The 26477-nt window shown below is 35.2% G+C and overlaps 1 protein-coding gene across 3 annotated transcripts in view; it reads right to left on the bottom strand.

Moving 5' to 3' along the window:
- SYT1 (synaptotagmin 1) overlaps positions 1-26477 on the bottom strand; it is a 510235-nt gene that overhangs the window by 295045 nt on the left and 188713 nt on the right. The gene's annotated exons all lie outside the window — the stretch shown is intronic.

The following is a 26477-nucleotide window of genomic DNA, read 5'->3' as shown; positions in this document are numbered from 1 at the left end:
AACATTATATGGTCAAATAAGGTTGGAAAGAACTGGGTTGAATTAAGTTAAACACATTTTGTTTTAGGCAGAATGTATCAGACTTCAGTATGCTAATGTGCAGTATGTATAGCTCTAAAGGAAAGACACATGGCAATTTCCAAAATTTAATTGACAATAGAAATTTTCTTTTGTAGATCATCAGATGGAATTTATAATTGAGAGTTCTTTGGCCACCTAATACAATATAATTTGAAAGCCATATCTCTTTAGTATAAAATATGTATTATTAAAGAACTATTTATTCAATGCCCAAACTAGATTCAGTGGTACAGCACCATAACAGTATCTTATTTTATTTGATAAAAACATCAAGTTAAATCATTGAAGTTGATGCTTTAAGACATGTAGGGTTGTCAGTTGCTAAAATCATGTCTAGTAATATATGAGTATGCTTAGTATCAATACAATTAGAACTGACATATAATACATAAAATATTTTGGTTAACTTATATGTGGAATACAATTATTCAGAAAATGACTCTCTTCGAAAACAGCAATTCAAAGTGACTTTTCTGTGGAATACATTTTGGAATTGAAAGCTATCTGGGCTTTCTCATTCAGCAGCAGCCACCCTGGACAAGTTCATTATCTCTTTATATACTTCTGTTGGTGTTTGAGGATGAGTCTAAAGAAACTCTTTTATTTGTCTAATTTATTTGCCTTTCCTTTGTCTACACTCTGACAGTTTAGATGTCACCTGGAATAACTATGAAAAATTACTGTGTGCTTCATGTTCTTCTTTTCTAACCTGCAAGAGAAGTTCTCTACAACTACCAAGGGGAGTTTAGTTCCAAGAGATAACAAATCCAATTTAACTGTACTGAGTTGCAATCTCTCACCCTAATAGGCATTTTGTTTAGTATGAAAACTCATCAGTGGGGACTCTCTGAAAATTGTTTTATCTATTTTAGGGGGAAAAAAACACTAAAAAAATGTGTATTTTAGATCACCTAAATATTTTCTGTAGTAAAATGGTGCAATTAAATGATACTACTTTATCATAGTTAGCATCCTACATGTACCTGGTAGATAAATCTTTACAGATCCCAGCTCCTGTAATGTCACTCTGCTTTTAAAACTCTCAGTGGCTCCTCACAGCTTATCAAATTATGAATTAATTCCTTTGGCTGACATTTAAGGTCCTAACATTTCATTCTTATTCACCCATTTTTTCCCCCTTACTACTCCAATTAACCTAGTTCTTTCCAAAACATGCACACACACCTCTACCTTGAAGCTGTTGTTTAATGTCTCAATATCTTCCCAAAAAGACCAACCTTATTCTTGTCCTTTGAAAGTCAACCAGCTCTTTAAGCTTCCTCTCAGATTCTACCATTTCATATGTTTGTTTTTAATTCAGCCCTCTGGATGACATCTCTTTCTTTTGGGAGCCCACCCCCTGTTTTAAAAATCTCATATACCTAGTACCTTGCACCAAGCTTGGCACATAGAATTAATTATTTGGTTAAGATTTGTCCAATGAAATATTGACTCTCTTGTAATATCTCTTTGTTTGCCTTGAGTTAAAGTTATTTGTGTTTTCTCTGATCCCTTTTTACTCAACTTTCAGTTTTCTCAAGGGCAAAGACTGTATCTATTATTTACTACCACTATGCTCTGCAATAAACAGTTACTGAATTGAAAAACACTCTTATTTTGTCCATTTAACTTGAAATGGAACGTTAAAAATTTTCTGTGGCATGCTACCACTTCAGTGTAGTAAAAATTTTCAGAGCATGAAATTTGGTATACCAGAGTTACCTCTTGCAATTTTCTAAACCAATTTCTCATCTGAGTGGAAGAGAAACAACACCTGGTGCTGAGTCCAAAGACTTGAGTTTGAGTCTCAGTTGTTTTTGTTGCTGTTGTTGCAGTTTCTTAACTTTTCTGTGTTTCGGATTTCTCATTATTTAAACATAAAAACATGACACTGACCATACAGGCTTAATATGAAAACTGAATGATATAGCACATGAGCAAACCATGAGCAAACCATGAGATACGGTAAAATATGTTTGTTTATTCAACAAGTACTTTTTGAGTGTTGGGTCTGTGGCAAACATTATGGTGGTCACTGGAGATAAAAATAATAGCTTTTATTTTTATAATTTACTAGTACATTAAGATAAATGAAAATCTCACTTTGTTTGGAAGGATCTGATAGTCTAGAAGAGAATTAGAAAAAAATATCGAGAATTAGATAACTGTGTATCACATGATATGATATGATAGGGAGGAGGGGACAGGGTGTTAATCACAAGATGGACAAAGGCACCTAACAAAGTATGGGGACAGGAAGACTTCCTGGGGAAGGCAACATGTGAATGGAGACCTGTAAAATAAACTTAGTCCCCAAGCTGGTAGAGGCAGAACAGATATTCCAGGAAGAGGAAGAGTATTTACAATGGTATGTAAAGCATGAGAAAGAACGGTGAAGAATTCTGTATTTGGGAGGTAGGGTGAGTGTAGTACAAAAACATCCCCTTGGATTTTGATATATTCCCGGAAAGGTTTTCTCTTCTTTGCTCCACAGCCTTCTGTCCCAAGTTTCATTAGGAACGCTATTCTTGATCATGGAGACACATAAGGATTTTTGTTGTTGTTTGCACTGAAACTAGATTGTTTTACATTGTAAGTGAGTTATAAGTGAGGATGAGTTAGATGTAGAACATTCTTCATATTTCATTGCTACACTATATATAGTGATATTTTGAAAAATAAATAAGCTAAAGTTACCCACGGTGTGGATGACTGGTGAGGAGCACTGTTTGTTGAGTTAGACCAATGGATACACAGTTCAACTTCATCACTTTTTTGTTGTGTGTCCTTTGGCAAATCACTTAATCATTTGACTTTTAAATAACAGTGGTACTTAATTATAAAATTATTGTGAACATTAAAGGAAGTAATGCAGGTGATAACTAAGCACATCATCTGGCAGTTGGTAAGAGTTCAACAATTGTTAGCCTGTATTATTTCAGAACCAATACGAAGCAATATTTTTCTGTGCAATTCTATTTATGCTTTAATTTCAAGCCTATATATGTTTAATTAAAGCTCTGACTTTATTAGCTGACATTCTAAAAAGCAAATGTTGGTTAAACTAAACTGTCATATCAACTATTATCATTTATAAAATTAAAATCTGTTTTATTAATGGTGTAGCTAGGATGCAAACCTCTGATATTAATAATTAACTTTAGAATGAAAAGTGTAAAAACATATGCTATACATGAATTAACAATAGAATGTTTCCTAGCTTTCCGAGGGTGTCCCATGATTTAGAGAGATGAAAATCTCCAACTACTCACAGGAAAATAAGGTCTAAAGCCCATGAAGTTTTATTTTAGAAAAAACTGGATTTTGGAAGTTCTTATTCATAGGTTGCTATGGAACTGCCTCTCTTTCTTGTTAATTTTTATTCCTTAATGTACCTTATTACAGAGAAAACCCCAGAGAAAATATTGGAGGGCAGCCCACTTTTTTTTTTTTTTTTCAATTGGAAAAAAATTGACCTATATCTCTAACTATTTCTCATGTAGGACTCAATTGTTTTTGGTCATTTATAGTTTTCCAGATATTTATTTGACATGTGCAAGCTAATTAACATATACCTTGTCGTAGTATTTCAATATTTTATATCAGTTGTACTATTTTAAAAATCTTATTAATAATTTTACTTATATAAATAAGTCTGCTTGTTTGAAGAAGAAAAACTTTTTATTTCTGTTAACATAAATTCTGGCCTGTACAACACAAAGTGAGATATGGGGGCAAACAACTTGTAACATGAAATAATGTATATCATTTTTATTTATACTTGGTTTTGTTTCTACTTTGTTTCTAGCATGATTAAAGATAAAGTAGGGCAAAAATGATTGCAGCAAAGAAAAAAAGGCTTTTGTGATAACACTTCATTTCATATGCATTCCTAAAAGCCACCATAGGTGTGGAGTCATTTAAAGAGGAAATAATTTCATTGCTTTTACCTATTATGTCAAAGGAAAACTATTTTTCATGCGGTTAACAGGACCTATCTTCTAGGCAGTTATTCAGGGTTTCAATATTTCACAACTTCCTTAGGAAGTTATTCTATACTTTAGAAATGGAACATTAAAACATACCTCCTTATAGGGGCTTTGCAAATAAATTAGATAGAAAAGAAAAAAGACAGAACTCAAGAATTTTTACATCATTTTCATTATGAGTGAAAAGCATTGTCCATTAATTTTAAATTAGTTGTTTGGCATCCTGTCCAATGAATGAAAGTGTTTAAATTATTTAGATCGCATTTATATACAATTGACATATAAAATTTGTTCATTGTCTTCTGGCTGTCTTTTGATCATATGACCACTCCCTTCCCAGGCTCATTCTTCTGTTCTTGCCAGTGAAGTATATTTGGATGTTGGGGCTATGCCTTTAGCATTGTTCTCATGTATTTCTGTTCTCTCTTGGCAACAATATCTCACCAAAAATTGGGGCTTTCGCTATAATCTGAATGTTGATGATATGTCAACCTACATTCCAACCAGTACGTTTCCCATATTTTATTAATAGTTCTGCATTTCTACTGCAGGCTGGATATCTGCTGGAATCTCAGTCCAGCCATGTCCACAGCTGAGTCATTTTCTTTTGACTCAAACTGGTTCTATCACCATCTCTATTTCAAGTATTCTCTCAGGCCCCCACCTTTGATGCCTGCACTTATTCACTTCGTTTCAAAGTCCTATCAATTTAACTTCCATAATGTCTGCAATCCATTTCCTCTTCTTGGTCCCTATTGCAGAACAAATTAAATTGCTTCCTAATTGATTTTTCTACTTCTGTATGTCCAGTAACCAAAATATTTTGTAAATAATTGCTATATTAATCTTTCCAAATCCTAACACTAATATATCACTTCAGTGCTAAAATAGTTTATAGTGATTCTCTCCAGCTTATGGAACAGTCTGGTGTTCTGTATTCTATTATTTCAGTTCCAGTTATAGTTGTAGACTCATCTTCCATTACTCTTCCCCATATGTAACAGTGAAACTGAATTTAATTGCGTTCCCCCAGATGCTTTAATGTGGTCACTTTCATTAGTGCTAGACACTTCGCTAAGCCCTTTACATGCATTATATGGGTAAGTACTCATCACAAACTGCAAGGTAGACATCATGGTTATTTTTGCATAAAGATGTGGAAACTGAGGCTTGATGAAATAGGTCATTTTGGCAAATGCTAAACAATTAGGAAGCAGGTATGCTAGCACTTGAAGCCAAGCCATTTGCTTTCAATGACCATATGTGTTCAACCATTCTGTCACTGTGCTAACTGAATTCTTTCTGGGACCTTGCTCTTCTCGCTGGAACATCTCTCCTTTTTCATCCATCATGATCTGTTGGCCTGTTGGCCCTCTGATCTGACCTCATGCTGCACCACCCGTCTACTCTGCTCCAGCCATGTTGGCCTTTTTGTTTCTTGAACTCAAGATGTGCCAATGTGAGGACCTTCAAACATGCTATTTCCTTTTTTTGGAATATTCCAGTCCCCGAATATTTGAAAGATAGGCTTTTAATATTTTATTTTATTGTTTATATTTATTATATTTTACTGATTTTATGCTTTAATATCTATCCCAATTTAAATATTGATTCAGTATTTGTTAAATTTTATTTTAATATGTATGCACAGAGACTGATATTATGAATGGCCTTTTATAGAATTTGTCTTTTATTCATAATGTGAATGCAAACCATAAAGAGTTCAAGAAAGTAGAGATAGGGGCAGCTGGATGGCTCAGTTGGTTAGAGAGTGAGCTCTGAACAGCAAGATTGCTTGTTCAATTCCCACATGGGCCAATGAACTGCGTCCTCCACAACTAGATTGAAAAACAACAACTTGACATCCTGGAAAAGCACACTGTTTCCCAATATTCTCCAATTTAAAAAAAAAAAAGCAGAGATATATTATGATCAAAGTTCAATTTGAAGGAAATAAATTCAAGAAAACTTTTTCCAGAAAGATGTCAATGTCTGTCAAAGCGTTTTTATGAGTACAACCCATTTACGAATAGGACACTTCAAGATATTCAGAGTGTGATCTTTCTTGAAGGAAATAACAAATAGGAGAAATAATATTGAACATCATTCTATTTCTATAAAATTTACCATTTTAACCATTTTTAGGTATGCAATTTTGTGGCATTAAGTACGTTTACATTGTTATGCAACAGTCACCACCATCCATCTCCAGACCTTTTTCACCCTCACAAATGAAACTGAACTCATCAAATACTAATTCCCCATTTCCCCCTGCCCCTAGTCTCTGTCAAACACCATTCTATTTTCTGTCTCTATGAATGTGATTATTCTAGGTGTATCTATATAAGTGGAATCATAGAATATTTGTCCTTTTGTATTGGCTGATTTGACTTAGCATAATGTCTTCAAGGTTCATCCATGTTGTAGCATGTGTCAGAATTTCCTCCCTTTATAAGGCTGAAAAATATTCCATTGTACGTATACACTGTATTTTATTTGTTCATTTATCCATTGATGGAGACTTGGGTTGCTTCTACCTTTTGGTTATTGTGACTAATGCTGCTCTGAAGACAGGTATAGTTATACCTGTCTTTTCCCTTTTATTTTAAAGTATAATATTCTGGATTCTAACATTGAAATAAATACTGTTGGCAATAAAAAATATACCTACTGACAAATAGCCTTATTTATTCCCTTATGAACATAATAAATTGGAGAACAAAATAAGATATGATTAAGTTTTCCATTGCAGTGATATAGAAGGGGCATATTTATTTTCAGTGTGACAATGTGGTTTGAATTCTTTCTTTCTTTCAGCTTATTTTTTTATTAGTTTCGGGTATACAAAACAGCATAATGATTAGACATTTACACCCCTCACAAAGTGATAACCCCAACAATCTACTACCCATCTGATAGCGTACATACCATTACAATACCACTGTCTATACTCCCTATGCAGTACTTTATATCATGCATATATATATATGTATATATGTGTATATACATATATATACATATATATACATATATATATATATGTATATATATATATATACGTATATATACGTATATATATATATATATGTTGACATTCAATATTACTTTATATCAGTTTCAGGTGTACAGGACAGAGGGTAGGCATTTATATAATCTATGAAGTGATTCCCCCGATAAGTCTAGTACCCACCTTGCACTATACATAGTTTTTACATTATTGACTATATTCCCCACACTGTATTTCACATCCCCATCACTATTTTGTGACTACCAATTTGTACGTTCAAATTTCTTCACCTTTCGCACCCATTCTCCCAACCCCCCTCCCTTCTAGCAACCATCAGTTTTTCCTTTGTTATCTATGAATATATTTCTGTTTTGTTTGTTCATTTATTCTGTTCTTTAGATTCCACATATAAGTGACATCATATGGTATTTGTCTTTCTCAGTCTGACTTATTTCAGTTAGCATAATACCCTCTAGGTCCATCCACGTTGTTGCAAATGGTAAGAGTGGTTTGAATTAATTTTCATAGAGCAACTAAAAACAATATAAAAATATAGGATTTGTGTGTAAGAATTCAGCCATTATTCAAATGAGAAACAAATCCAGGCACTATATGGATATATATTTGCATAGTTCTAAAGATAGCTAAGTTAAATATAAAAATAGTATAATTAAAAATCTAAATCAATTGATAGTTTTATGAAATAGGTCAATCGTGACTATAAGTAATAATTCTGTAAAATGACTCAATTATTGTTTTCTAGTTACATGAGTGACTCATTTTCTTTCATAACCTTAGTACAGGGAATTCAGAAAACAGAACAAACATAATAAATCACTGCAAGCCCATCACCAGATAACAAGTGTGTTGGTTTCTACCTTTTCAGTGTTCTTTTTTCTCCCAGGCATATTTTCACAAATGTTTGCAAAATATTTCAGTCTTCTCCTCCACTTCCTCCTTCTTTTACAACAAACAATATGTTGAGAGCATTTCCCCCCTATTATTATGACTTTTTAAACAATACAGTTTTCAAAGACAAATGTGTAAGACATAATATGACCTGGGAGTGCAGGTGAGGCTTTGGGAGCCAGAATTCATGAGGTCAAAGTTAGCTCTGCTACTTGCTAGCAGTGTGACCTAAGACAAATTATTCAAACTCTCTGTGCCTCCTCTTCTCAACCTAAAATGGAGATAAGTATCATAATTCATACAGTTGCTGTGGGTACTCAATAAACTAATATTAATGAATTACTACTTAAAAGAGTACCTGGCACTAAAAAAGCATTTTAAGTGTTGGTTATTATTATTTAGCATAAAATCTTCTTCTTTAAATTCTCGTCTATATCACGGATGGAAAATATATTGTTATCTTAATGTTGGAAAATCATGTAAATTATTTAATAATTTGACAAAACTTGGGAGATGTCTACGGCACCATATGAATTACTGGGATTCTAAAACCTCAGCATGCATAAAATCACCGGGGTGTTGGATGGAAATACACGGCCTGAGATTCTCACTAGGATTATCTGGAAGAGAACCACAGCGGCTTAGTGCTGTGCCTTGAGAAAGCTAAACTCATACATCTGCAATGATTTCAGTAAGAAAGCCACTGTCATAATCAGCAGTGTCTGTGCCATTTAAATAAAATCACACAGGACACAACCGTTACTTGAAAGTGTCTAAGTGTTGTTCACAGAGACACAGATTCCCAAAAAAATTCTCAGTCCTTTAAAGTTATTTGTCAATACTTTTCTTCACATTACTAGAAATGACAACCTATATGAGTTTTTGAAATCCTACTTTATATTTACAAAGGACAACATTCACCATCTAAGAAGTTGTGATTCCTTTAATATTTCTGATTTTTGAATAATTCTTCACTCTTCTTCCTCAAGAGTCCATTTCTACCAAACCAGAAGCCTAACAACTATAGGGCTTTAAATTATTAATTTTTTTGTTCCTCTCTAACATATAACATTAACCAGGCATATGTTTATTCCAAATTGCATTGTTTTAAAACTCCCAGTTGCAATGAATAAATAATGTTTAGACAAAAAGAACATTACTGTGATAGAGCTTCTCTTCTTGTGGGAAAAATATGTTTTTTTTTAATTTTTTTTATTCATATATTTCTTTACTGGTGAGAAGGATAAAGTGACATCATAATTAAAATTATCCTTAGGATCAGTAATATAATGGACAGTGAGCCACGTAGACAAAATTGACCTCCTGGCTGCATTGCCTTTAATTGGTAAAGTTTATATAGGTTTGTCATTGCCATGATTGGGTTGAGCTCCTAAAGGACAGAATTTAGGTACAACTTTCATCTTTTCTCTTATTTCCCTCTTTCCTGTGTTCACAATGTGGAAAGTTCCCATTTACTAAATTTTTTTGTTTTGTGAAATTAATTTCCTCATTTGTCCTTGAGAGGCTACAGTAAAGCTCTGAAGGACAAACAACAACAACAACAACCAAACAAACAAAAACACACACCAAAAAATCAATAATCATACATTGGACCAGGCAGAATCGCTCTTCAACTAATTACTTTAGTGTGCTGCTGTTCATGGGTTCTGAAGTAACATATGGAGAGACAACAATTTGGAGATCATGTTCCGCTTAATCCGATCCATTTTAGGAGCTGCCTGTAGTTCAGAAAGATTCAGCCCCTCAGCTGGTCCTGAAGGTGCCTCTGCTGGTGTGTGAGTCTCTCCTCCTGCACCATTGCAGAGCACCACGTGGCTAGGAGGGCGTGCCCAGGAGGGCGACAATGGGCACACTGTGCTGAGTCCCCATTAGCCAGAACCTCAAAAGTTTTCACTTGTGATAAATTGGACTCTTTGTAAAATCATTTCTTTTTGAAGATTATTTTAAAGTACTTCATTGAAACCACATCTTCACAACCTGAATTTCTAATATATCCTTTGAGTCTAGGTAACATCAATGCTAGTGTTTGACGTAGACACGTTTAGATCCAGCCAACATTAATTGAATCCCTATTGAAGGGTGTTTTATTTTTATTGTGCTCTTGTTGCCAATACTTCAGGATTTTCCATTCTTGTTTTATTACTAGAATACAATAATGTTGCTATTAAATGCTGAATTCTGGAATTAACAGATTCAAAGTAATTTAGCATTAGTAAGGACTGCCTTTCACCCAAATCATTTGGAGATGACAGTGTTTTAGAAGAAGTGGGGGCTTTCGTGTCAGAAAGACTTAGTTTCAGATATTGGCTATGGCTCTTTGTAGATATATGACCTTGGACAAGTTGTTTAGCCTGTTGGAGATTCAGATTTATGCATAAAACTGGATGTTAACATCTCTTTGATATAAGTATGCGAAGAGGAAATAAAGAAACTGAAACTCCTATGCTTTAGCACAGCATAGAAACTAATGGTAGCTAAGGTGAAACATTAGCCCAGAGAGATTAAGTAAAAACAACTGAAAAAATTGTTTTGGATAACAAAACAAATTTCAAAAAGATCATGGAATAACTATTGTATTAGAGGTAAATGTGTGTGTGTGCGCGCGTGCGCACATGTACACGTGTGTGCACACACACAAGTGACTAGCTTTGTGGTGTCACACTCAAGGAGGTAAGGATAGCAAGGGTCTTCTCTAGGTAGTAACTAGCAATGTAACTTTGGAAGTCCTGCCTTATCAATTTCTCAGCAAGATCCTTGAAAGTTAAAAATTTCTATTATTGTTATAAATACATTTACAGTTGTGATAGTTTTGTTACTGTTCCATAGAGAAAGCAAGTAAGTCATTTTTCAGAGAGCAAATGACTGCTTTCCTCTTGGAACAGGGCTGGGTAAGGCCTTGTTTGACAAGATCTTAGCTCTATTTTATGAGTGTTTTGATTTTCCAGAGGGACTTTCAAAGATTAAATAGTATCTTATAGTGATACCGGCTCCTAAAGGTATTCATAAGAAAAGGGGGAATTTTGTTTCTATAGCTCCTCCAAAAACTGCTAAGACCTCAGAGGTTTAAACCCTGTGGATAGATGATATCAATGACTTCTGGCTAATGGATCATTCTGATGGTCTCGTGCTTCACTGGAGCATTAGGATATCTTGTTTTCAGCTTTGCAAACCAGAGAATACATAGAGGGTGCCAAAAAAATGTATACACATTTTAAGAAAGGAAAACTGTATTGAAATTGTAATACTCAATATATACCAATAACAAATGATGAATAGAAGTCACGTTTGACTTCTGCAATTACAAGAGGTGCTCAAAGTGATTACCATCAGCATTCAGACACTTCTGATTATGGCGAAGTACTGCTTGAGCAACACTGGCCAAAGTGTCCACTTATATACATTTTTTTGATACCCGCAGTGTACTTGAGCTCTCCCAGGAGTATGGCTGATATCCCTTAGACTAGTTTAGACAGAGCAGGCCCATTCTGGGTCTCTTGAACTTTGACTACATCAGTAAGGGAATAAACCTGGGCCCTTGGCACGGTCTCAAATGTTGTTTTTGCTTCATCCCATGCCCCTTTTTACTCTACACGTTCCTACCTTGAGCAACTGCATCCACACGTATGACTTCAATATTTCTGCCTACACAAAGGCTTCCACATATATAACCCAACTTGTATCACAGGGTCCTTACACTCAATACTTCCAAAATCAGGCATACTATCTTTCCCATGCCAATTCAACCCCAGCAAATATCTCTTTCATTCTCTATTTTGGTTAATGACACTTGGGAGTTATCCATTACTTCCCTCTCCTCCCTCATCTTGGTTCCTGTACTCTCATTAACTTGTGTAAATTCTGATTGCTGAAAATCTCTGCATTCTGTCCTAACCTCTTAATCTCCTTGACTCTGTCCTACCTCATTGCAAACATGCCAGTAGACTTTTACTTGAAATTGGTATACCTACGTCCATTCATCTTCCATATTGCTTCCAATGTGATGAAGACATGCCTCTGCTCAAAATGCTTTAATATCTGTTCATTCAGCATCTGGCCCCTTACCTTTCACTACCCTTCTTCCCAGTCACATCACACTCCTAATGGGCCATACAACTGAATTCCTCTGTTCCTTGAACATACTGCTTTTTCTCACCTAAATTGCCTCCCCTTGTTGGCAAACTCCTACTTATTTACGATTCAGCTAAGCACCATCTTTGCAGTGGGATATTCCTTGACTGACCCAGAAAGAGTTAAAGCCCTCTTCTTTGGACATGTCGATTGAAGCATGAATCACACTTAGCAAAACGTGTTTACATGTTCTCTCTCTCAGCAGATTGGAAGATCCTTGTGAGCAGGTACATTGTTCCACCTTACCAACTTCTGGGCACCCAGAAAATAGGATTTTCATAAGCCCCTACTGCTTATGGGTCTCTCCGGATCTCAAATATTCAATTATGAGGGGGCATTTAGTTGATGGCTAAGACAGGAGTAAGTGTAAGAGGTATTATGGGAGATTGGAATTATAGCAGGGAGAGGAGGAGAAGTAAGAAATAAGACAGGGGCAGATATTTTGGAATGATATGCACTTGGCTGTAAGTGGGGCTAGAGGAAAAAGATGGTATCCCACACTTTTAGTTGATTTATTGTTATCAAAATTTGAACAGTTTGTACCAACTTAAAGTGATATCCTTTCTCATATCTTTAAAAACTTTTTTATTGGGATACTTTTCTACAATAAAAATACTGTGTTTTCAAGTAAAAAGGACGAGAAATCTTCAAGAAATATATCACTCACTCAAAACAAGTAGGAGATATAGTAAATAAACTCTTATTGAAAAGACAAGCCTCAGAGAAAAGTGGAGATGCGTTTTAGGGTATTTGTCCATCTCACTGGGGTGTTAGCCCACGCGAGACCAGCTACAGAGATTACATTCACCCTAATGTTGTTACACAGTTGTTGTTGGAATAATCGCATGGGGAGCAATCAATGCCACACAAATGTTTCAAAACAGATGCGTTTTTCTCTGAGTTTGAGAGCATTAGAGTGCAGACAAATGAGCCTGCAGAGGAAAGGAGAAACTCTATCTCCGTATTTTCTTCAAGTAGACCAGGGTTAAATTTGACTTGAAGGTTAGCAAGTTAAATGTAAGAGAAAGAGAAGCATTGAAGCGTTGCTCTTGTCCCTGGGATGAGGCAAAATGAGGTATTAGCAGGAGGCTAAGTATTGTTTTCAGGCGATGGGAAACAGCTTCTTTGTCGTGCTGAAACAGATTATCTGGAACTTTCTCGGCAACCCTGAGTGCTCTGCAAACTGGAGTGGTTTGAATTTAGACTGGGGCATACCCAGGGAGCCTACAATCTCAATTAGAGTTCCTATTTGGGCACAAGCCATTTCCTTTCAATTTACTTCCACAAGCAATCATTGAGTACAGACCATGTTCCAGGCACTGTGCTAGGTGATGGTAGAACAAAGGTGGATAAATACAGGGGGATTTAGAGTATAGTGGGAGAGCGAAGCCACAGAAACAAATAACTCAATGTCATGTGATAAATGCTAAGATCCTTAGCTCAAATCAACTTGTAAAATTTTTAACTGTGGTCAATCATCTAGAAATGTAGCTCAAGCTGTTCCTTTTAGCTTTCCAAGCCCTGATCACTTAACCTCCAGTTTGCATTCTCATTACTATTCCATGTGATTCTTCCCATTCAGATCCAAACAATACTTCTCTTTTATGACCCTTATTATCTCCCACCCCTCACTTTGGATAGTCAAGCATATTAATATATTTCTTCTTTTCATTTCTATTGATTTTTCCTAAACCAAGTCAATTCCTTGGTCTTTTGCAGTACCATATAATATTCATCATTTATTTAGTATTATCTGAAATGGAAATTTTGATTTCTAAATTTGTCAGTTGTCTTCCTCATAAAATGCCCCATGTCAAGACATGATAGCTTCAATCAGTCTGCTTAGGCCCAAATTCTAAATCCTCTCGGTTTTTTTGAACACCACATATCCAATCCAACAGTGAATTCGTGAATTCTACCTGTTAAACCTTGTAAATACATCCAGATTTTGACCACTTCTCTCTGCCTTGCGTTCCTTCCCCCGCTCCGCCCCCCACCCCCGCAAATCTGGCCCAAAGCCACTATTATCTGAATAGTCTTCTGCCTGGTCTGCTTTCTCCATCCTTGCCCTTCTTTAGTCTATTCAGTGTGTAAGTAATTCTTGCAAAGCATAAGTTAGATCATGTTCATTTTTTGTTTAAAATTCTAAATTCTTATATATTTCTTATAATCATACATTCTCATGTAATCTGTGCCTTCCTTCCTCCAGAAAATCATTCAACTTCATTTCCTTTCACTCTCCCTTTATCACTCTACACCAGCTACACTGTAAACTCCACGAAAGCCAGCTTTTGTTTTGCTCATATCAGTGCTTGCAACTGTACCTAGCATACCATAGCTAGTGATAATAACTGGCTTATAAAACACTGATTTTAAGTTCAAAACTCTTCTATGTTAATAACATGTATTATTTCATTTATTCCTAAGAGAGGGGTATGCTTATTATGTTAATTTTACCGGTAAAAGAACTGAGGCACAGAGAGGTAAGTATGCATGGAATACATATTCATTGAGTATCTCATTCAAATAACTGTGAACACTGAGAGCCAGTTCCCTAACTTGAAAAATCAGAGACACTAGTTTGTATACTTTGAGAGGTTTTTATAAAAGGAAGGAAGGAATTAATTGGTGAATAACAATGAAAATGCTATTTAAACATAAAGCCCCATACAAATTGTTCAGGTGCCCTATTTTAATTCTTTTATATGTGGATCCTTTTGATGAACAAATGACAAAACTCAGACTTCCAATCACTGTCATGTCACTTTCTCCAGGAAGCCTTCCCTGAACTTCCATTTTCTTCTGTTGCTCCTGTGCCCAGTACATGTTACTGCCACTGGGTTTGACACCATTTACACATTCCTGGTCTACTTCCCTTCCTCCTCCACCAGACTAGGAACCACTTGAGGACAGAAACATTGTCCTATTCACCTCTGAATTCCAAAAGCCGGGCATGTAGGAGGTGTCAAATACATGCTTATTAAGTGATGGATACCCCAACAACACACATTATGACTAACAATGTAAAGAAATACAATATTTGAACCTAAATTGGCATTAAACTATAAATCCAGGAAGAAAATGTTTAGTTCAATTTGCTTAGCTAGATTAAAATAAGTATCCCATTCTGATTAATTATCCCAAGCTAATGCCTTCCATAAAGACACTTGTGATAACTCTCCTTCTGTTGTTTTTGTAGCTCTCCCATCAACCAGACACTGACGTCCCATTTGCAATAAAGTCAGAGAACAACCAGGAGCATTACAAATTTTGGAGGTGTATTCACAGCTCTGTAAACACAATCCCCACGATTTCATTCAAAACAAAGACATAATTTAGATGCGGAAAATGAGAAAAGACCTGAATTACATACTTACACAATGATCTATTATCATTAGTAATGATAATAAATGTTACCGGTTATATTTTTATTATACTATACATTTTATAGTTATTTTAGAGTGTACTCTTTCACTGCAAAAGTGAAGGTAACTGTCAACTTGGTTACTGGTTTTTCTTTTATTTCTGACCATTGTAACTCTGTGTTTTTTGTTTTGTTTTGTTTTTTAATGCTTCAGTCAATCCTATCAGGCTATTTCAAACTCAGAATATAAAGTTAAAAGAGTATTACAATGGTGATTGGAAAGAACATAAAACTAATTTGAAGTAGAAAGAAAGCATTTTATAAATGAATGTAGAATGCCTGGAGGCCTACCAAGAATACCCAGCCATGCACTAGTCTTCCAGCTTGGATTCTGATTCACATGCCTTGGGAGAAAACCCCACATCCAATGTCCTTGGCAGCTGCTCAGCCAGGCACATAGAAAGGCACATTGCACCAATGATATTTGACAACGCTGGCAGTGATTTTTCTGCTTCAGTGGCTACCTGGTCCAAAGTCAGGCCAAGCCAACATACTAATAGTTCATAAAGAACTAGGCTGTCAGAATCATCTTTACAAGACAATGACCAGGATGCTTCTTTTAATAAACATTTCACATGCGTGTGTAGCCAAGAGTGTTTCACCCATTAAAATATCCAGAATAGCAGACTCTGGACTACAGGGGCTGGAAGAAAGTTTCTATCAAAAATGCTATTTGTTCAATGTTCATTCGAAACTGCAGAAAAGAACGATTTCTCATCACGGTGTTTTGAGATTGCTACTTAATTCCTTATTACCTTTTAATGTAACCTTATGAATTTTATATTTCTAGTGTCCAAAACGGAGTACATATCTTGGCATATAAGTAGGAAAAATGATGGAGGTTTAAATAAATAAATATACAGTCATGTGCCACATAATGACATTTTAGTCAATGATGGATCACATACACAATGGTGGTTCCATAAGAGTATAATGGAATTGAAAAATTCCTGTCACCTGGTGACATCATAGCTGTCATCCATGGTAGCGGAATGCATTACTCACATGTTTGTGGTGATGGTGGTATAAATAAACCCACTGTGCTGCCAGCCATATAAAAGTAGAGAACATACAGTGATGTACAGTACAGAATACTTGATAATGATAATAAATGACTATGTTACTGGTTATATTTTTATTATGCTATACATTTTATAGTTATTTTAGAGTGTACTCTTTCATTGCAAACATGAATAAACTACAGGGAATGGAGTACAAAAAAGTTTTTGCTGTAAAACTGTGCCAGCAGCAGCCTCATACATCTTCTGTTTACCGCATCTCTTGATTGCACCATTTTCTCTTGTGCTTGACTTAATCTCATGTTGTTTTGTACAGTAACACACTGCACAGTCACTCTGCTCTTCTACACCTCTATGACATTAGATCCTCTCAGCCCCATCTCACTGCTTGACAAACTGTGGCTTTTGTTCTTGTTATGAGCTATTTATGTTTGTGAAATCTTCCACTGTAATTGCCATTTCATCTAATACAAAAATAATACTATAAAGGCGTCCACTTCCATGAATGAACAGATACTATCATGTTGACATCTCTGCATCCAAGCGTGCACTCTCCTTGTAAGACAAAATGTTTCAGACAGCTAAAGCCTCACCTCTCTTTCCCCCTCTTACTTTTCAGATGTAACCGCTTTCCTGAAGTCTGTATATATTTATAACTCTGCATAATTTTGTATTTTATAGAATATGGATATCTGTGTAAAAATATATATATATATTATTTTTAGAGTTCAGAGTTTTCACCGTGTTTCCCCAAAAATAAGACCTAGCTGGACAATCAGCTCTAATGCATCTTCTGAAGCAAACATTAATGGAAGACCCGGTATTATATTATACTATACTATACTATACTATACTATACTATACTATACTATACTATACTATATTATATTATATTAAAGACCGGGTCTTATAGTAAATGTCTGGCTAGGTCTTATTTTCAGGGAAACATGGTATATAAACCTTTTTTTATAAATGCATTTTTTACATTTAATACATTTTTACAACTTGAAATCTTTAATACTTTCTTTTTTCAACTTGCTCTTTAAAAATCACCATGGCTATTGTAATTTATCCAGGTCAATACATGTAAATATAGTTCATTTGTTTTAATTCTGGTTTATTATCCTACCACGTGAGCACAGTTTATCCATTTCCCTACTAAAGAATAATTAGGTGTTGCTAAGTGTCACTCTTACAAAGGGAGCTGACTTGAGCCTCCTTATACATAACTCCTTATGGAAATGTTCCAGTTTCACTAGGGAATTCATCTAGTCGTAAAACTGCTGAGTCATAGCTCATGAGCACATTCAAATTTACCAGTTATTTTGAAGGTGTTCTCCTTTGTGGTGGTCTAATCTATACTTTAACCAGTAACGTATCTGAATTTTACCTTTCCATATCTTCATCACCACCTTGGTAACATGAGATTAATTAATTTTGGTCAATCTCTCATAATTAATATTTCAGAAATTGTTAGGGAGCCTTAACATCTTTTGATGTATTTATTAGCATTCTGTTTTTTTTTTCTTAACAAAATGCCTACTCTTTTGCCCCTTTTTCTTCTGAGCTTTTTAAAAATATGTTTTCTTAATCTTGTCATGGCCTTTCACATTTTTAAGTTTCTTTTCATACGTTTTATTTTTAAATCCTAGTGACGTGATCAGTAACAATCATTTCTTTTATGGTGTTTGCTTTTTTGTTTCTTCATTTGAAAAATCCTGTCTTCATGGGGAAGCTGCTCAAGGCTTGGGGAGACTGATAGACCTGACAAGAACCCATCTGGGGACAGGCTTTTCTCATCCACTCGCCTCAGGCCAGAGTTTTGCCGGAATCTACCACATTTACTAGGGCCTCCCTTCAGGCCTCTCCCCCACTGGTCCCTGCCTCTTCCTTGGCTCATGAAGAAAAAATTCCTGCACATGCTCTTTCTTTCAAGACCCCAGCAGCACATGAAGCCTCAGCAGCAGCTTGGGTCCAACATAGAAGTAGCAGAGATATATTCAAGCTACCATCTTTTCATAATTCCCTAATTGTTATTCTCTCTCACTGCTCAAGTTGTTTTTTTCATAGCACTTATTATGAGGTGTGTGTTTATATTTTTGTATTATCTTCCTAGGATTCCCTAGCAGCTATTCTCTATCAATGCAGATGTTCTTTTTTTTTTTTTTGAGGTGCATGTTTGTGTGTGTGTGTGTGTGTTTTACTCATTCACTGTGTGATTGCTGCTCTATTCTTCCAGTTTCTTGAGAATAGGGATTATGTTTGTTCATAGTTACATTCCTGTGGTTAGGCTAATGCCTGGGATATAGTAGCTATACAAGCGTGTATGCTAAATGAATTAATAAATGAATTTTTGCATTTCCTTGCAATAACTGGAGGGTTGCTATTCTGTGATGATAATTGAGACTACCTCTTGCAAACTTTGAGCTGGAGATGGGTGTATAAGCCTTTATGAAAACTGATTAACCAAAAAGAACATATGTCTGGATGAAAGGCCATATCATTTCCTCTTTTAGGTGGTATCTAGAGAAGGATCAAAATTTCCCCCCAAAATCTATGTTGAATATACACCTATATTCCAATATATGAGCATTTGAGGCTCAAGTTACTACACTATTGTTTTTGGCCACAATAGTTTTAGTAGGAAAAAATTTAATGCCAATGTAAATACTACTTCTATTTTATAGAGAAAATTGGGATACAAAGAAACTAAGGTTTTTAAGGTCACTAATCGCTATCATGTAAGACACTAAGAAGCTTATGAGAAACACTCTGTTACAGCGAGATGAATTCAATGGTAAAGCAGTCACTTGAGGTCTTAGAAGCTCCCAAGAGAGCTGGCAGATGTACTTGAATTAACACAGAATATTAAGAGGAGCAAATTATGGAATGTAATTTATAATTTGATAGGGAGAATAAACTATTGAATACAGAGAGAAATCAAGACCAATTACTAGATGCAGATTAATACACCGCATGTATAACTTGGACAAAAAGTGAATTAATGAGACATAATGTCCATATTGCATTGTATAGGTCAAAATGTAGTAATATATAGTTTTCTCTTTTTTTGTAGATTTTATACACAAGTTTTAAAATGTTGTTAGGTATTTGGCCTTTCCTGGAAGAGGAGAAAAAATGAGGCAATTCAGGAACCTGAAATAGCTTATGTGTATAGGCTAGCGTACACACACACACATACACACACACACACACACACAAATTGCTTTTGACATGATATATAGCTTTTCCAGTCTCTCTCTCTTATTTAAATCTTTTCAATCCCAACCCTTTTCAGTTTCATTAGAGATCCATCCCCACCACATTCATCCTCTTCACTGCCCAAATACACGTACAGCTCTACACCATCTAAATAACTTTGCATTATGACTGTAAATCCCCCATCTAGTTGCAATAGCTTTTCCTTCAGTCTGCTCTTATTGTAAAGCTACGACATGGCCATAGACAATTTCTAGCCTCAGATCTATTGTCAAGACTCCAAAATTCCCTGAACCATCTGTCATCTTAAACTATTTTGACAAGCTATGGACAGTGGAAGTGACCAACTCGATTAGTCTAACGGCATCCTTGTAGCAGATAGGTTAACTTTGTGGAGCTGTGGCAATGGAGCAGAAAGCCTGAGTGGCCTTGCTAAGGTCCCAATGCCTTTAAGATAACAGAGTGCAAACATTGCCTGGCGTCCTCACTGCTAATTTATATGTAAATCTTTCTCATCAAGTTTTCACTCATGATATTTAGCTTATACAAGCTAACTATTCAACCCTGCCATCTTTTTGAGGTTTTGTCTCCAAGATAAAAGAAAATGTATTTATATGTACATCCACCAGCATCAATTGTGATTTCTTTCAGATTCAGATTTAGGCACATAGTTTTAGTGTAGTGAATGTCTTTTCATTCTGTCTCACAATAGAAAATTTTCTAGCTCTCCTTGGACCAGAAGGTTAATTAATAATCATTAAATCTGTTTCTCCTTGGTGCCAAATCATGTAGATAAAAGATGAAATGCTCAGTTAATCATATTGAGATTGGTGGTTGTCAAACATGCAGATGTCCCAAAATAGCCAGATGTTTGTGGTACAATGTAAAAAGAACTAAGCAATTTGCATAATTCTCCTTTTTCATCCAAATACTTGATGTTATATAAATGATGTTTTTGTCCAAATACAATGATTTTTGCTATACAGTGATGTTATATATCTGTATCTGTATATAAATGATATTAGGGATTAAATTGATCCCAAACAGTTTAATCCCTGAAGTACCTGCCAGGCTCACTGAGGCTGAGCTGATGGCAGGAGAGTGGTAGATGGTGTGCTCAGTCTCTGGAATGTCTACATATTAATTGCATGTAATTGTAGGTAAATGTATGTAAATGTCCACATACTAAATCCTCACTCTGTTTTCCTATAGGACCCAACTATATAATATTAAATTCAATATAAGTATCATTGAAATGTTTGATCTCATTGAAAGAGCATATTTATTTCTGAAGAAGTGAAGGTTTTACTTTTGTAACAGTGACTCACATATGAGGATTAGAAAATACTGCACTGTGATTTTAAGGTTCTTTTCATCCATAACAATCAGCAGTCATCTGAAAGTACTGATCTTGTTTTAAAAATATTCTCGAGTCAGCAAAAAGGACAGATGGCCCATGTTTCATGTCTCTAGACCTGTTCAACGTTAATAACAGCCACTATCACCTAAGACTCAAAGTCTGTTTTATCACTTCAGTGTATTTCATTTTAGTGTATGTCGACTGCAAATGGTTCTTTGAAATTATTGTGGCCTTTCAAAAGAATAAGATTATTTATTTTTATGTTTATAACATAACATACATTCCACAGTTTCTGTGGCTCATAGAGAACATTGCTATGAATAAGAAAAAAACAAAGCAATTAAAGTAGCCCAAAATATCATTTTACCATGATACTCTGATATATTAATTTCATTTGACATATATGTATAAAATATCTAGGTAGTTAACTCAAATAACATATATACCTTAATTTAAATGAGATGATAATCTGTAGTAATGAAAATTTAAATTTAGCTAGATAAAATTTCCTATTCTACATTCTAAAAAAAAAAAATCCCACAAACACATTCCAGTTGTCTTAAGTTCTAAGATTTATAGAGCCTGGAGTAGGGGGTCTTTGATATATCTAATATTCCATATATCACAGGATCCATTTGAGTCACTGTCTTTGATATAGATTATAAATCAAAGTAAAAATTATTATTCTTTGCTGGAGGGTGAGTTTAAATGAGTTGGAATATTCTTCCCATGTTCTTTAAAGCTTATCACAGTACTTTCTGTGTTAGTGTTATTTTTTATTTCACTGGTTGTATGTTAAATATTTTCATTCTTTATTTTCAAATTTTGTAGGGTATTCTAAAATACCCTAATGTGCTGGAGATTCTGGGTTGTAGCTTAAATCAGACCCCTGTTAAAAAGAATTTTTAGAAAGATCTTGTCATTCTTTTTACCTTAATTCATGTGACTTTCTAATTTTACTCTTGAATATAGCTGAGTTTATTTAACACTACTCTTGACTCTCCATGAAGTGGTACTGCATGGGTTCAGTATCCATTAGTATCATTGTGTATGTGTGTCTGTCTGTGTGTGTGTATTCTATATCATCTATTTATATAATATATATAACTAACATCATTATAAATAGATTATATAGTATACATAATATATATAGTTCACATAATTATAAATACATTATATAATGCTTTTATATCTATGTCTATATCTATATCTATCTATCTAATTCTGAAAAAAATGATTCTGGCACAAAATAGAATCTTATAGGATATTTTGTACCTCAAATAGTAGCCATAGGTTCTACCTTTAAAAGGTGATATATTAGTATCATAAAAAATAATGGAAAATATAAGAGGCTTTTAATAAAATCATGGGTATAATTAGAATAGATTTAAGCATTGCATTATCAACATCTTCAGTTCCTCCAGAGATTTATAATTGTATATGTTATTTTAAATAATTTTTTATTAAGCTCCTACTATTTATGTCAAGCACTGAACTAAGTAAGGTCTTTACATATATTGTCTATTTTTGTCCTTCCAATGACTTTGGATGAAGAAGATACTGACATTCTTACTTCTTAGAAATGAGAGAATTTCAGGGCTAGAGAAAGGGTAAGTTCCAAGAGCAGAGTGCAGGTAGGTGGCAAAGCCAGAATTAGCTACCAACTCTGCTGACTCTGAAGTCAACATGCTCTTTCCCAATGTTGCTCTGCTGCTCAAATGATGGTCAGGAGTTTACCTTAGAACTGGATGATGGCCAGTGAGTAAAAGAAAGGGCAACGTTAATTTGATGGTTCTATTGATAGCTTATAGAAATCTTGGAAAAGAAGTCTTTCATGGGAAGCAACAGTTTTAAAAACCAGGAAGATATGTTAAAATATAGTTTTTAAAAATTTTGCTGTGTTCTTACTAACATAAAATTTTATACAAAAATATTTCAGAAAATGAACCAGAAATAATATGAATAGTACTTTTTAATGATTTGAAATGTAAATGCAAAAAAAATTACCAAACCAGAAAAAAGCATATAATTAAAAATGAGCACATTATTTCTAAAAGAGCCAGAAAGATTAAAGTGATAATACAGTGGCCCATCATTTATTTTTATGTGACATTATTTTAAATCAGCTTTTTATAGTTCCCTTCAGATAACTATATAGGAAAAGCAAAACCTATCAAAAAGCAGAAAATATATAATTCTCTTGTGAAAGTTTATGTCTTTACCTAAATAATTATTTATATTTGTAAACACTTGATGGTCAACCACCTTGCTTATTAACCATTTTTCTTTTAAAATAGGGTTATTCATAAACAATCTCAGTTATTTTCCCATTGAATAACAAGTCAATATGAATGAGTCAATTATGTAATTTCCCTTCTTATTTGGAAATGTCAAAATAGGTCAAAGTGCCATTTCATCAACAAGAGGCAATGCAAAGAGATATGGGCAAAATCATGGAAACTGGAAAGCAGAACTTCCCATGGGCTGTCCTATGTAAAATGGCAAATCTCTGTGTGGTTACTGTGGGTATTGAATCCAATAGTATGAGTAGGAGATAGTCGTGAAAGAACAAGCTGTAGCTCAAGGCCAACGTTAGTCAAATGGCAGTGCTGTGTCTTTAAGCCGAGGAGCCCATTTCTGAATGGGGCATGGGACATGGCAATGCTGTAGGAAAAAATACCTTCTTGTTCTCTATATGTGTGGCTGACAGAAATCAAGTGGGGCCAAGCCTTCAGCCAAGGGTGCTCAAATCTAGCAGGAACTTGAAGCAGAAGCTTCATGATAGGTTAGTACAATGACTAGAGCTGGGAAATAGATGTAGGGCTGGAGCTTACTGGGCATATTAGTAATATATACCAGACCCAATGCACTGCTGGGCTAAAACTTGTATCTGGGCAAAGGCATTTGAACTTCATCAGGATTGACTGGGGAATTGACAGGGTGGGTCTAGCAAGTAAGAGTATGGAGAAGACATACCCACTGGTGACTTATAAACATTTATACAGAAAATTAAGAAATCATCCCAATTAATTTTAAAAAACAGCCATTCCAGTTATTTGGGAGCTCCCAGATAATGTGACTGGCTGAGTCATTTTCAAATACGTTCTTTAAATATTATTAATTTACAGCTAATCATGGAGTGTAAGCCTTATGATACAATCATTTCTCACCATTAACATTTTTATAAGGAGACTCACTCTGAATGTTTCCCACTTGCAATACCCACTGTGAAAAGCGAAACCAGAGGAACAGGAACACAATTTTATTTCATCTGAGCTGCTTAATTTTGAGAAATCTAAAACTATGTATGTACTCACCTCCAAATAAGGTGGTAAAGAATTAACAGAAAGTAAAAAGGTAACACTATACAAAATATCACAGTACTTCTATTAGGAAATACTAGTAATATCCTATTCTTAAAGCTGATATAGTTTATGATTTATAATAATCTAATATATATTTATCTGTGATTTATGTAATTGCCTCTTCTTGTGGGTTTCTATTAAAAAAATGAGTACATGACTATGAAGATAGAAATCCTGATAAGAGCGTAATCATGCCTGGGATCAATTTCATTCTTTCTGTCTGATTCCATAGACTTGTTTGATAAAGAGAAGAGGATCTGCCAAATGTGATGAATAGTTGCATCACAGACTGCATGGGTGTAGGTGACCTTGGAGATCAAATAGCCAATATCCTCCTTTTAACAAGTGAGGAACAACTTAGGGATTAAGTTCATATGACTGGTGGATGAAATTTTAGATCTTGAACATAAATAGTAAAGCATCAGAAGCACTCTCCCCCAGCGGAGAGGACAATTATGTGTTTCCTCTGGAGACCTAGTCAAACATGGCTCTGTTTACTTACACTGGGAAAGGGTTCTTTGGCTGAACTATGCATCATGCTCCAGAGATAGACACTTGCTGGGAAGAGAGAGGGAGAGTTAACTGTCTGCCGGAGCTAGACAGGTAAGCCTGCTTGAAGTAGCACAAAAAGGGGACGTTCTAGCGGGCATCATGTGAAAAACTCAAAAGAAAGTGGGTCAATAACCAAAAAGAGACATGTACTATAAATTTCAGAAGGCTTGGTGGTTTTGGCTAGCAAGCAAGGGGTTGGTGAATTGAGAGGGAGGAACTCATGTTATCATTTCGGCAAAAGTATATAACAGTGAAGAGATTAGAAATGTTTAGTTAAGATTCTAGTTTCTGCAAATACAGGGTTCTTCTAATGCCTGGCTCAGGAAATCTGTAACAATATGTGTACGGTGCCTCGAATTAGAGAGCCTTGAGATGTAGGATATTTATATGTAATGCGATTTTGATTTGAGGGGTCAGAGTAAAGGGTATAGTAATTTTGGTTTTATTTTCACTCTTTGGAAAACAAGAAGTGAGGAGCGATATCCAGCCAGTGCCACTGCTGGAAACAGGGAGGACCTTACCTTACTCCCAAGTGTCCTGGCCCTGCCAAATCCATGGAGGGCAGATGGAGATAGAAGGTCTGCAACCACATCCATGAATTGAGCTTGAGTGAACACTACGAGCAGGTCCACATGCTGATACAAAGTTCAGTCTATCAGACAAACCACGGCCAGAGAGCAGAGAACGAATGCGTTTTTAGAATTAACAACAGGAGAAACAGAGAGGTCCAGGTGTCTAGGGGTCATAGTATTGGGAAGCTACCAGGACAGAGATTTAGGCACCAGGAGGCAGAACCTGAACACAAATGCTGTACAGGCATCCCTGGGATCTAGAGCTATTTAAATCCCTGATGTTTAAAATTGCAGGCAGTGCTAAATTCACATGAGGCCACAAGGACCAGAGCTGTGTGGAGAGAAGGGTTGCAGGGGCAAGAACTAAGTGTGATAGAATGTTAAACAGAGGCTGATTTTCAGAACAAAGAATGAGATTAACAAATTTGGGCATTAGATTCCTTATATCTGGTGTTATTTTGAAGGTTAAACAATTGCTAGGACATGTATAGAGTTTGATTAGAGGTTTCGTTAAATAAAAATACTCCCTGTGTCTTGGTCTCTGTGGCAAAATGCAAAATGTGTGGCACTCCAACATACTTACAGAATGTGAATACATTATTATTCATAGATGGATGCTAATATTCTGCAAGGAAAGCAGAATATTTTAGTTAAATAAGCAAGTGATCAAAATTGACACCACAAGTGTAAATAAGGCCCACATTAATTAAGTGGGTCATTATTTTTTTCTTGTAGCAGACATTACTTTGCATTTAGTCTATAAGTAACACACAAGTGCACACACACACACACACATACATGTGCATTTGTTGAGGCAGAGATAAAGAGAGA

Source organism: Rhinolophus sinicus, chromosome 1 (assembly GCF_057876585.1).
Source record: "Rhinolophus sinicus isolate RSI-liver-muscle chromosome 1, RSI-T2T, whole genome shotgun sequence".
Lineage (NCBI taxonomy): Eukaryota > Metazoa > Chordata > Mammalia > Chiroptera > Rhinolophidae > Rhinolophus > Rhinolophus sinicus.
Note: the sequence above shows the minus strand (reverse complement) of the source record. Positions and strands in the feature narration are given on the sequence as shown.